The sequence below is a fragment of the Callithrix jacchus genome, chromosome X, assembly GCF_049354715.1.
Source record: "Callithrix jacchus isolate 240 chromosome X, calJac240_pri, whole genome shotgun sequence".
NCBI lineage: Eukaryota > Metazoa > Chordata > Mammalia > Primates > Cebidae > Callithrix > Callithrix jacchus.
In genome coordinates this window covers 73199147-73211691 of record NC_133524.1, presented here as the reverse complement: position 1 = coordinate 73211691, position 12545 = coordinate 73199147, and the positions used below count along the sequence as shown (strand labels likewise).

At 36.6% G+C, this 12545-nt stretch overlaps 1 protein-coding gene across 1 annotated transcript in view; it reads left to right on the top strand.

Annotated features, from left to right (window-relative positions):
* The window catches only part of ZDHHC15 (zDHHC palmitoyltransferase 15), a 159054-nt gene extending 147541 nt beyond the window's left edge, over nucleotides 1-11513 (top strand). The window contains exon 12 of the mRNA XM_002763019.6: nucleotides 6661-11513. The gene's annotated coding sequence lies outside the window, so the exon portion shown is untranslated. The remainder of the gene's footprint in view (nucleotides 1-6660) is intronic.
* The last annotated feature ends 1032 nt before the right edge of the window (nucleotides 11514-12545 follow it).

Sequence of the window (12545 nt, the reverse complement as noted above, 5' to 3'; positions counted from 1 at the left end):
CAATTCTCATCTCTGATAAAATAGACTTTAAAGCAACAAAGATCAAAAGAGACAAAGAAGGCCATTACATAATGGTAAAAGGATCGATACAACAAGAAGAGCTAACGATCCTAAACATATATGGACCCAACACAGGAGCACCCAGATACATAAGGCAAGTTCTTAATGACTTACAGAAGGACTTAGACTCCCACACAATAATAGTGGGAGACTTTAACACTCCACTGTCAATACTAGACAGATCAACCAGACAGAAAATCAACAAGGATACCCAGGGCTTGAACTCAGACCTGGAGCAAGCAAACCTGGTGGACATTTACAGAACTCTCCACCCCAAATCCACAGAATACACATTCTTCTCAGCACCACATCACACCTACTCTAAAATTGACCACATAATTGGAAGTAAAGCACTGCTCAACAAATGCAAAACAACTGAAATCATAACAAACAGCGTCTCAGACCATAGTGCAATCAAGTTAGAACTCAGAATTCAGAAACAGACCCAGAACCGCACAGTTTCATGGAAACTGAACAACTGGCTCTTGAATGTTGACTGGGTAAACAACGAAATGAAGGCAGAAATAAAGAAGTTCTTCGAAACCAATGAGAATGAAGACACAACGTGCCAGAACCTCTGGGACACATTTAAAGCAGTCTCTAGAGGAAAGTATATAGCAATAAGTGCCCATATGAGGAGAATGGAGAGATCCAAAATTGACACCCTATCGTCAAAATTGAAAGAGCTAGAGGAGCAAGATCAAAAAAACTCAAAACCCAGCAGAAGACAAGAAATTACTAAGATCAGAGCTGAGCTGAAGGAGATTGAGACACGAAAAACCCTTCAAAAAATCAATAAATCCAAGAGCTGGTTTTTTGAAAAGATCAACAAAATAGACAGACCACTAGCCAGATTGATTAAAAAGAAAAGAGAGAACAACCAAATAGATGCAATAAAAAATGATAAAGGGGAAATCACCACAGATTCCACAGAAATTCAAACCATCATCAGAGAATATTACAAACAACTCTATGCACATAAACTAGTAAACCTGGAAGAAATGGATAAATTCCTGGACTCCTGTGTCCTCCCAAGCCTAAACCAGAAGGAAGCTGAAACTATGAATAGACCAATAACAAGGTCTGAAGTTGAGGCAGCAATTAAGAGCCTACCTCACAAAAAAAGCCCAGGTCCAGATGGGTTCACAGCCGAATTCTACCAGACACACAAGGAGGAGCTGGTACCATTCCTTCTAAAACTATTTCAAACAATCCAAAAAGAGGGAATCCTTCCCAAATCATTTTATGAGACCAACATCATCCTGATACCAAAACCCGGCAGAGACCCAACGAGAAAAGAAAACTTCAGGCCAATATCCATGATGAACATAGATGCAAAAATCTTCAATAAAATATTGGCAAGCCGATTGCAACAGCAAATCAAAAAACTTATTCATCATGATCAAGTAGGATTCATCCCAGGGATGCAAGGCTGGTTCAACATACGCAAGTCTATCAACGTAATTCACCACATAAACAGAACCAAAAACAAAAACCACATGATTATCTCAATTGATGCAGAGAAGGCATTTGACAAAATTCAACAGCCCTTTATGCTAAAAACCCTCAATAAACTCGGTATCGATGGAACGTATCTCAAAGTAATAAAAGCTATTTATGACAAACCAACAGCCAATATCATACTGAATGGGCAAAAACTGAAAGCATTCCCTTTGAAATCTGGTACTAGACAAGGATGCCCTCTCTCACCACTCCTATTCAATATAGTACTGGAAGTTCTAGCCAGAGCAATCAGGCAAGAAAAAGAAATAAAGGGTATTCAAATAGGAAAGGTGGAAGCCAAATTGTCTCTATTTGCAGACGACATGATAGTATACCTAGAAGACCCCATCGCCTCAGCCCAAAAACTCCTGAAACTGATAAACAACTTCAGCAAAGTCTCAGGATATAAAATCAATGTGCAAAAATCACAAGCATTCGTCTACACCAACAACAGACTTAAAGAAAGCCAAATCAAGAGCGAACTGCCATTCGCAATTGCTACAAAAAGAATAAAATACCTTGGAATACAACTCACAAGGAACGTAAGGGACCTCTTCAAGGAGAACTACAAACCACTGCTCAACGAAATCAGAGAGGACACAAACAGATGGAGAAACATTCCATGTTCATGGTTAGGAAGAATTAATATCGTGAAAATGGCTATACTGCCCAAAGTAATTTACAGAATCAACGCTATCCCCATCAAGCTACCATTGACTTTCTTCACAGAACTGGAAAAAACCACCATGAACTTCATATGGAACCAAAAGAGAGCCCGCATAGCCAAGTCAATTCTAAGCAAAAAGAACACAGCGGGGGGCATCACACTACCGGATTTCAAACTATACTACAAGGCTACAGTAATCAAAACAGCATGGTACTGGTACCAAAACAGAGATATAGACTAATGGAACAAAACAGAGGCACCGGAGGCAACACAACATACATACAACTATACAATCTTTGATAAACCTGACAAAAACAAGCAATGGGGAAAGGATTCCATGTTTAACAAATGGTGTTGGGAAAACTGGCTAGCCATGTGCAGAAAGCAGAAACTGGACCCCTTCCTGACACCTTACACTAAAATTAACTCCAGATGGATTAAAGACTTAAACATAAGACCTGGCACCATAAAAACCCTAGAAGGAAATCTAGGCAAAACTATCCAGGACATAGGAGTAGGCAAGGACTTCATGAACAAAACACCAAGAGCATTGGCAACAAAAGCCAAAATAGACAAATGGGACCTAATGAAACTCCACAGCTTCTGCACGGCAAAAGTAACAGTCAGTAGAGTGGATCGGCAACCAACAGAATGGGAAAAAATTTTCGCAGTCTACCCATCTGACAAAGGGCTGATATCCAGAATTTACAAACAACTCAAGCAGATTTACAGGAAAAAAACAAACAAGCCCATTCAAAAGTGGGCAAAGGATATGAACAGATACTTTACGAAAGAAGACATATATGAGGCCAAGAATCATATGAAAAAATGCTCATCGTCACTGGTCATCAGAGAGATGCAAATCAAAACCACATTGAGATACCATCTCACGCCAGTTAGAATGGCGATCATTAAAAAATCTGGAGACAACAGATGCTGGAGAGGATGTGGAGAAAAAGGAACACTTTTACACTGTTGGTGGGAGTGTAAATTAGTTCAACCATTGTGGAAGACAGTGTGGCGATTCCTCAAGGCCTTAGAAATAGAAATTCCATTTGACCCAGCAATCCCATTACTGGGTATATATCCAAAAGACTATAAATCGTTCTACTATAAGGACACATGTACACGAATGTTCATTGCAGCACTGTTTACAATAGCAAAGACCTGGAATCAACCCAAATGCCCATTGATAATAGACTGGATTGCAAAAATGTGGCACATATACACCATGGAATATTATGCAGCAATCAGAAATGATGAGTTCGTGTCGTTTGTAGGGACATGGATGAATCTGGAAAACATCATCCTCAGCAAACTGACACAAGAACAGAAAATGAAACACCGCATATTCTCACTCATAGGTGGGTGATGAAAAATGAGAACACATAGACACAGAAAGGGGAGTACTAAACACTGGGGTCTATTGGGGGGAAAAGGGGAGGGCCAGTGGGAGGGGGAGGTGGGGAGGGATAGCCTGGGGAGAAATGCCAAATGTGGGTGAAGGGGAGAAGAAAAGCAAAGCACACTGCCATGTGTGTACCTACGCAACTGTCTTGCATGCTCTGCTCATGTACCCCAAAACCTATAATCCAATAAAAAATTAAAAAAAAAAAAAAAAAAAAGAAGTGAAAGATCTCTACGACAAAAATTATAAAACACTGATGCAAGAAATTGAAAAGTAAACATTATATGGAAAGATATTCCATGTTCATGGATTGAAAGAATCAATATTGTTAAAATGTTCATATTACAAAAAGCAATCTGCATATTTTATGCAATCCCTATCAAAATACAAATGACATTCTTCACAGAAATGGAAAGAAAATCTTAAAATATATATAAAACAAACAAACAAACAAAAACCAGAATAGCCAAAGCTATTTTGAGCAAAAAGAACAAAACTGGAGGAATCACATTTCCTGACTTCAGATTACACTGCAGAGCTGTAGCAACCAAATAGTAAGTTACTATAATAAAAACAGACTCCTAGACCAATGGAAAAGAATAGAGAACCTAGAAACAAACAAATTCATATGTCTACAGTGAACTCATTTTTGAAAAAGTTTTCACAAACATGTATTGGGAAAACTGGATGTCCGTATGCAGAAGAATGAAACTAGACTTCTGTCTTTCACCGTTTACAAATATCAGATAAAAATCAATTAAAGACAAATCTAAGACCTCAAATTATGAAATTACTGGAAGAAAACACTGGGGAAACTCTCCAGGACATTGGACTGGGCAAAAATTCCTTGAGTAACATCCTACAAGCACAGACAATCAAAGCAAAAATAGACAAATGAGACTACATCAAGCTATAAAACTTTTTCACAGCAAAGAAAACAATCAGGAAGGTGAAGAGACAACCCACAGAATGGGAGAAAATATTTGCAAACTACCCATCCAACAACAAATAAATAAACAGAATATATATGGAGTTCAAAAATTTCATAATCCAATTAAAAATGGGCAAAATATCTGAATAGACATTTCTCAAAAGAGGACAAATGAATGGCAAACAGATATAGGAAAAGGTGTTGAACATCACTGATAATCAGAGAAATTTAAATCAAAACTAAAAGGAGATATCATCTCACCCCAGTTAACATGGCTTTTATTTAAAAGTCAGGCAATAACAAATGCTGGCGAGGATGAAAATAAAACACATAAAAAGTGGGAAAGGACATAAACAGACACTTCTCCAAAGAAGACATACAAATGGCCAACAAACATGAAAAAATGCTTAACATCTTTAATCATCAGAGAAATGCAAATCGAAACCACAGTAAGATGCCATCACATACCAGTCAGAATAGCTACTATTAAAAAGTCAAAAAGTAACAGATATTGGTAAGGTTGCAGAAAAAAGGGAACCCTCTTACACTGTTAGTGGGAATGTAAATAATACAAACATCATGGAGTAGAGTTTGAGAGTTCCTCAGAAAACTAAAAATAGAGCTACCATATGATCCAGCAATCCTACTTCTAGGTATATGCCCAAAAGAAAGAAAATCAACATATTGAAGAGATACCTGCCTTCCCATGTTTATTGCAGCAGGATTCACAATAGCCAAGATTTGGAAGCAACCTAAGTGTTCATCAACAGATGAATGGATAAAGAAAATGTGGTACATATATACAAAGGACTATCACTGGAACATAAAGTAGAATGAGATCCTGTCATTTGCAACATTGATGGAACTGGAGGTCATATTAAGTTAAATAAGCCAGGCACAGAAAGAAAAATGTCACATGTTACCACTTATATGTGGGAGCTAAAAAGTAAAACAAACTCATAGAGTTCAATTTTCCTATACTTATTTGTGGGAGTTAAAAAATAAAACAATTAAACTCATGGAATTAGAGAGTAGAATGATGATTACCAGAGACTGAGAAGGATAGTGGAGGAGTGAGTGCTTGAGGGGAATTGGGGATTGTTAATGGCTATGAAAAACACAAAGAATGAATAAGACCTAGTATTTGCTAGCACAATAGGGTAGCTATAGTCAAAAATAATTTAATTGTACATTTTAAAATAAAAGTATAATTGGATTATTGGTAACACAAATGATAAATTCTTGAGGTAATAGATACCCCATCTACCAAAATGTGATGATTATGCATTGCCGGCATGTATCAAAATATATCATGTAATACATAAACATATATACCTACTATGTACCCATAAAAATTAAAATAAATTTAATAAGCTATTTTATCCAATTTTTCATTATTATAAGTTTATGAATAATACCACTAAACATAAATCTTTCTTCTCATTTATAATTATTTCCATAGGATGGAATCCTAGAAGCAAAATTACTGGTATAAATTTTTTAAAGGGTCATTGGATAAAGCCCAATAGTTTTCCAGAAAATTTAACAAATAGCTACGTGAGGGCCTGCTGTATGCCAGATATTGTTTCAGGTAGATTATATTATACCAATTTTACAAATCAACAAACTAAGATTCATTGACATTATTTTTCTAGAGTTATGGAGATAACAAGAGGCAAAGCTAGAATTCAGATTCATAATTGCTCGGTTTCAAAGTTCTTGTTATTTCCATGTGGATTTCAAAAATAGTATTTTAGAAGTGTCAAATTATATAGTTACTAAAGAAAATGTGGAAATTGCAAGTAGAAAGTACAGAAAATGAAAATAAATTATCCATGAATCCACCACTTTCAATAGTTCAGGGGGTTTCTTCAGTCTTTTGCTCCAAATATAATTTTGGGTGTTAAAAATAACGATAGCATTGTATGTATAATTTTATATCCTGCCTTTTTCACTTAACATTTTTCAGTGCTGACCTATAATCTTCATAAATGTAATTTTAATGGTCGCATATTATTGTCAAGTGGGTGTTATCATATAAATATTTACAGTTGTTCACCTCATCTGTGACTTTCTTCTCTTTATTCCCAGGACTCACCATCTCCGTCTCCCATGAGGCTTACAGAGTTGAGTGTTGGAAATCATTGTAATCTTCAAAATAAGTCAAGGTGTTGGACTGAAAGCTTCAAAATTTGAAAGAATTCCATCAAATACTTGCTTTGCAAATGTTTCCGGACTTTACATTATTTAATTTGCTGACCAAAATCCAATTTGGTATTTGGTAGCAGTTAATCAAGCCAGTTTTTTTGTTTCTTCATTTCCCCTGCCCCAATCCATGAAAGCCTAAATGTAAAATATATCTTTTCATTTATCATTATCAGGTAAAAGGGAATTGAGAAAATTTCCTTGGAGTCTTTAATTTTCCTACAAAGAGTATTAATCACATAATAGGGCCTTTTTGGTGTTTAAGGGAATCAGACTACATTTGCTGCTTATGTGCATGTGTATTTGTGAACATATACAGTATATCTGTACAAAATTCTGCTATAGTGTGAAAATCAAGGCTAAAAACCTGATTATGATTTTTCTGTAAATAGCAACTTAAGTATTTACTAGACTTTGAACCATCACTATATCAGGTGTCTAAATTTTGGGATGGTGATTGAATACACTGACCAGGGTCCTCAAATTCGGACTTGAACAACAATGTAAAACCTATTCCATTACAAATGTTCCTGAAAGCACTACAGCTAACCCATAAGATGAAAATCAGGACTTACACTTTATTAAACATGATAATCAGTGTGGTGTTTTTTTTTTTTTTTTTTTTTTTTTTTGAGACAGAGTTTCACTCTTGTTATCCAGGCTGGAGTGCAATGGCGCAATCTCGGCTCACCGCAACCTCCACCTCCTGGGTTCAGGCAATTCTCCTGCCTCAGCCTCCCGAGTAGCTAGGATTACAGGCATGCGCCACCATGCCCAGCTAATTTTTTGCATTTTTAGTAGAGACGGGGTTTCACCATGTTGACCAGGATGGTCTCGATCTCTTGACCTCGTGATCCACCCGCCTTGGCCTCCCAAAGTGCTGGGATTACAGGCTTGAGCCACCGCGCCCAGCCAATAATCAGCGTTTTAAACACTTCTAATGTCAGACTGTGGTAGAATTCTGCAATTACTTTTATTTATTTACCTGCTACCTAGTTTTATTTAATCCTTTATGAATTACTTTTATGATGAAAGAAAATCTATAAGCCTACGTTATGGCCCATAGGTTTTGTTAAGGGTTTTCAGAGTGATTTTGGGGTTTAATTTTAATACCTTTCATAAGGGTAAAATTTCACAGCTGACAGCCTGAGGATTAGCACTAAAGAGCTGTGTTTTCATAGCAGAGATTATTGTATAGACAGTCATAACCAAATAGTAATATGCCAATTATTTATTCCTTTGTTTTAGCTTCAATGGTAGCTAAGCCATTAAAACAGTTTGCATTGATTTCCCCATTTATTTATAATCAGCCTTTCTTTTAGTTCTAGTGCCTGAATCAATGAGGCTGAATACTAGTAGTGCTTCTTTATAATAATAATATCTTAAGAGTATTGATGTCTTTAATTTTTTCAACCAGCAGTCTACTGCCCAGCTGCTGACAATAAAATCTCCAACTCTTACAGGGATCAGTGGGAATTAGAGATTTCTTTCAGATATCAAGTAATTGAGCTTCTAGAAGGGTTGTTTGGTTTACTAACTTATCCCTCCTGAAGTATTTTTTAGTAAAAAAGAGTTGCCTGCCACAATTTAGTGTTGAGGTTCCAGTGGAGCTGAGAAAATGAACAATCCAGCTACTTAAAACAACAACAAAACCTGTTGATCTGGACCCCTAGGTAATTTTGACCAAGGTGAGTCTTTTGGCATAAATTAAATGGATGGTCAGCATTACATTTGAGAGAATACTAGACATGACTACATTTATTAGGGCCAATGACTGTTTGTCAAACTCAGAAGCTAAAAAGCAGCCTAGAAGACTATGCACAGGCTCAGTTTCATGATGAAGTCTTATATATTCAGATGGAAAAACATTTTTTCTTTCACTCTTTCTCAAGATACTCTCTTGTTTGAGTTTCTCTTGATAGTTTATTTGGCCATCCCCATGTTCTTATGACAGACAAGCTTTTTTTCTATTGATATAGATATGCACCTGTTTCTAAATGTATTGCCTTTACTTCCTACACAGCCATTAGGCCTCAAAGTTATCTTCCTCTTTCGCATTGATTATCTTCTGCCAAGCATTCAGGCAGAGCAGCTTTTAACTGTGATTCAAATTCAGAAAAATGTCAAGAAACTATTTAATGCATACGGTGTATTAGCACTCAACTCCCACAGAAGTGAAGTCACAAAAGATAGTGTCAGTTAACTATAAGGAAGTTTGAGAAAGGTAAAGCTCAGGAAAACTATAATGCAAAGCTGATTGTTTAATGTCTTACAGATTTACACTGTCTTTAAAAGGCCAAATAAATCAGGGTTTTACCAGGGGGCTCAGAAAAAAATAGAAGACCTATTTCTATCTTAGCATTTTGGTCTCATTTGTTAATAGACTCTGATGATATCTCTATCCATGGATCATCTGAGCATTGAATAATGTACATAGACACCCAAATGGTTGATTATTTATCGAGAGTACAAAGTTTTGTTTAGTAATTAGCACACCCTGATCTGGCTTCTTTGCTTGGTTTTCCTTGGAGCCCTGTCCAGTAACCTCTGTGGAATCTCATTCCCTAATCTTTGATATTTATTTTCTCCATTTGCAAAATGAAGATACTCATTGTTATGATCCTATTGCTGAAAGGTGCTATGTAGCATTCTAGTACTCTTATATGTCTTTAATTATAGGACTGGAATGAAAAGTTTAACCATAACAGTATTTCTAAGCAAAATTGTGTGCTCCATTCTTTTGTACATGCTTCCTTGCTGATTTATTCTTGCAGAACTTCGAGCACTTTGTTCATGTTATTCCATTCATTCCAACAGTGTCCTCAGAAGGAGCCAGAATAAAAAATCTTCCCCATGGTACAGCTGGAAAAATTAAGGGGAAAAGCGATTAAGTGGTCCCCAGTCAAACACAGCTGTCTTATGCTGGGCTCAAAATTATCATGTCCAGTACACTGTTAAAGTAACTTGGCTTCCCAGTACTGGAATTATCATGGAGCAGTTAGAATTTTGAGAGTACAATATGATCACATTCTGAAAGAGTCACATTTTGTAAAAAATCTGAAAAGTATGCAATTTCTGCAACTCTTACTGGTGATAGGAATGCAATATGTGCCTCTTTCCCCCACTGGCCCCATGTAACACATATCTTTCACACTATGTGGCATCAACCAGTGCCATTACCTCCTGTGGCACCCATAGAGTCCACTCTCAGGGCAGACATTGCCAAAGTAAAGAATGCCCTCTATGTTTATGCCAAATTGAACAAAGTATAGACATTGAGGTTAATGGAGGTTTAAGCATAATCCTAGAAAGTAAGTTTTAAGAATATTGAATATACATTATTGTAACATGAACCTAAAACTTAACAGAGTCCACATTCATAGGAATGTAGCAGTCATTGAAAGCCTATTCTTTTCACCTATTATCACATATATCTACGTTCACCTATGCACATGTACACACACACACACACACACACACACACACATTTTCTTTAAAGCAGAAGCAAATACTTTAAAAGAATGATTCTCTGTCTTCTCCTTTTAGAGAAGGGGTCTAAGAATCACAGCATGTGAAAAACATTCCATTTATACATTCCAGAATCTCTGCTCTCAGAGTAGCTAAGAGATTAGTACAAAAGATATTCTGTGCAGAAGCACACAGAGCATCTAACAAGATTGCCAGGCCCTTGCACAAGATCCATATTCTTAGAAAATTAATGAGTTCCATCTAGCTAGGAATTGGTTGACCAGGTATGGTACATGTGCATTTCTTTAACTGTAGCTGTAATGTACCATACTAAATTGTAGCCTCTTGCATGTGGGTATTATATAATATAATAATGAATGGATGGCTCCTAATAGCATGCAACTCGTGACTGTTTACGTCTCCAAAAGGGCTAGGTCTGTTTCCTGCACAGTGTTCAAAATCGTTAAATATGTTCTTTGTACCAGGATGGTACACAGCCATCAGCAGAGTGAGTTAAAACCAACAATGAATTCAATATATCAAGAAATAGATTGTTAGTAGAGAATGGCATTAAAGGAAAAACACAATTCGATAAGATGCATTCAAGGAATAATTACTTTCACTCTGCTGGCTAAATCAGTGAAGGAACACAGAAGTAAAGTTGGCAGTGGGTCTTGGTAATATATGAACTATATTGGAGTGCCAGAAAAGGAGACCTTAGTAGTTAAGCTCAAGTTACCAATTTGCTACATTTTTTCCCACCAATCTGCTAAACGTGATTGTATATAATATTCTTAAATCCATGTGTCTTTCTGCAGAAATATTGACAAATTCTGGCCAGCTTTATCTTCCTATATCCTTTATTTAAAGTATATACTTATAATTTTAGGGTTTTTTCCTAAATTGTGGCTTTGTTAAATAACGTTGGCAAACCCTAAAGTTTCAGACTACTCTAATGGAAGTTTCTATATATCTAATTTCATGGGGGTATAGTGACATTTATTCACTCAGGTTGATTGGTCTGTGTGGTATGTAGACTCCTCTGTAACATCTCATCTTTTGAACAGGCCCCTTCCATGTATTCAGTACTTCTGTCTTATGTTCCTACATAAATTTGAACTGGGAAATTAGCTGCAATGTCTTTTAGATAGAAAGCTGAGCAGTCTGGTGGCACTTAATCATTCTGTCTCTACTCAGCCTCACACATCTTTCGCCTTTCACTCTGCCATTGTTATAAAAGGAAAAATAAATAACTTATTTTATGTGTCTAAGGGTGAGGTAAACTCTGATTTGCTTTTTCTTACACTGAAGACTATTGTCCTATTCTCCAGATGCATGTCACCTGAAAAAAAAGACACATAGAGGGGAACAACAGACACTGAAACCTATCAGAGGGCCGAGGGTGGGAGGAGGGAGAGGACCAGAAAAAATAACTAAAGGGTACTAGGCTTAATACATGGGTGATGAAATAATCTGTACAACAAACTCCTGTGACACAAGTTTACCTATATAACAAACCTGCATGTGTACCTGTGAACTTAAAATAAAAGTTAAAATAAGTATAAACAAAACAAAACACTCTGAAAAAGAAACACAGTAGCCCACTTACTCTGAAGTCATACATTATCCTCGGAGAAATATTTGAGGAGACCCTCATTAAGTAAGCCCCAAATAAGGTTTCCCTCAATTGATGCACCATTTGCAGAAAAAGTTCTTTTCAGACAGAATTTAGAAAGCCCCCAATTAGCCAACCAAGAAGGCAAAAACATTGAAAATGCAGAACATTTAAAGCTGAAGTTTGGAACAGTCATTGCTGACTTTCTGACTAATTAATAATGGAGAACTTTAATCACTTAAGAGAGGCCCAACCCATAGAAGTCAGGCTTAACACAAAACATGAAAAAAAATCTTTACTCCAACTAAGCTTATTTTTTTTAAGTGCTTACATTTTCCTAGATAAAGACCCCAAATATTTCTGCAGAAAACCCCATTTCATTTATTCCAATGAATCAGTTACAAACAGCTCATACTATAAAGTGTTACTGGAAAGAGGTCCCAATACAGACCCCAAAAGAGGGTTGTTGGATCTCATGCAAGAAAGAATTTGAGCCGAATCCATAAAGTGAAAGCAAGTCTATTAGAGAAGTAAAGAAACAAGAGTGACTACTCCATATGAAGAGCATCCCTGAGGGCTGCTGGCTGACCACTTTTATGGTGATTTCCTGATTATATGCTAAAGAAGGGGTGGATTATCTATGAGTTTTCAAGAAAAGGGGTGGGCAATTCCAGGAACTGAGGGTCCC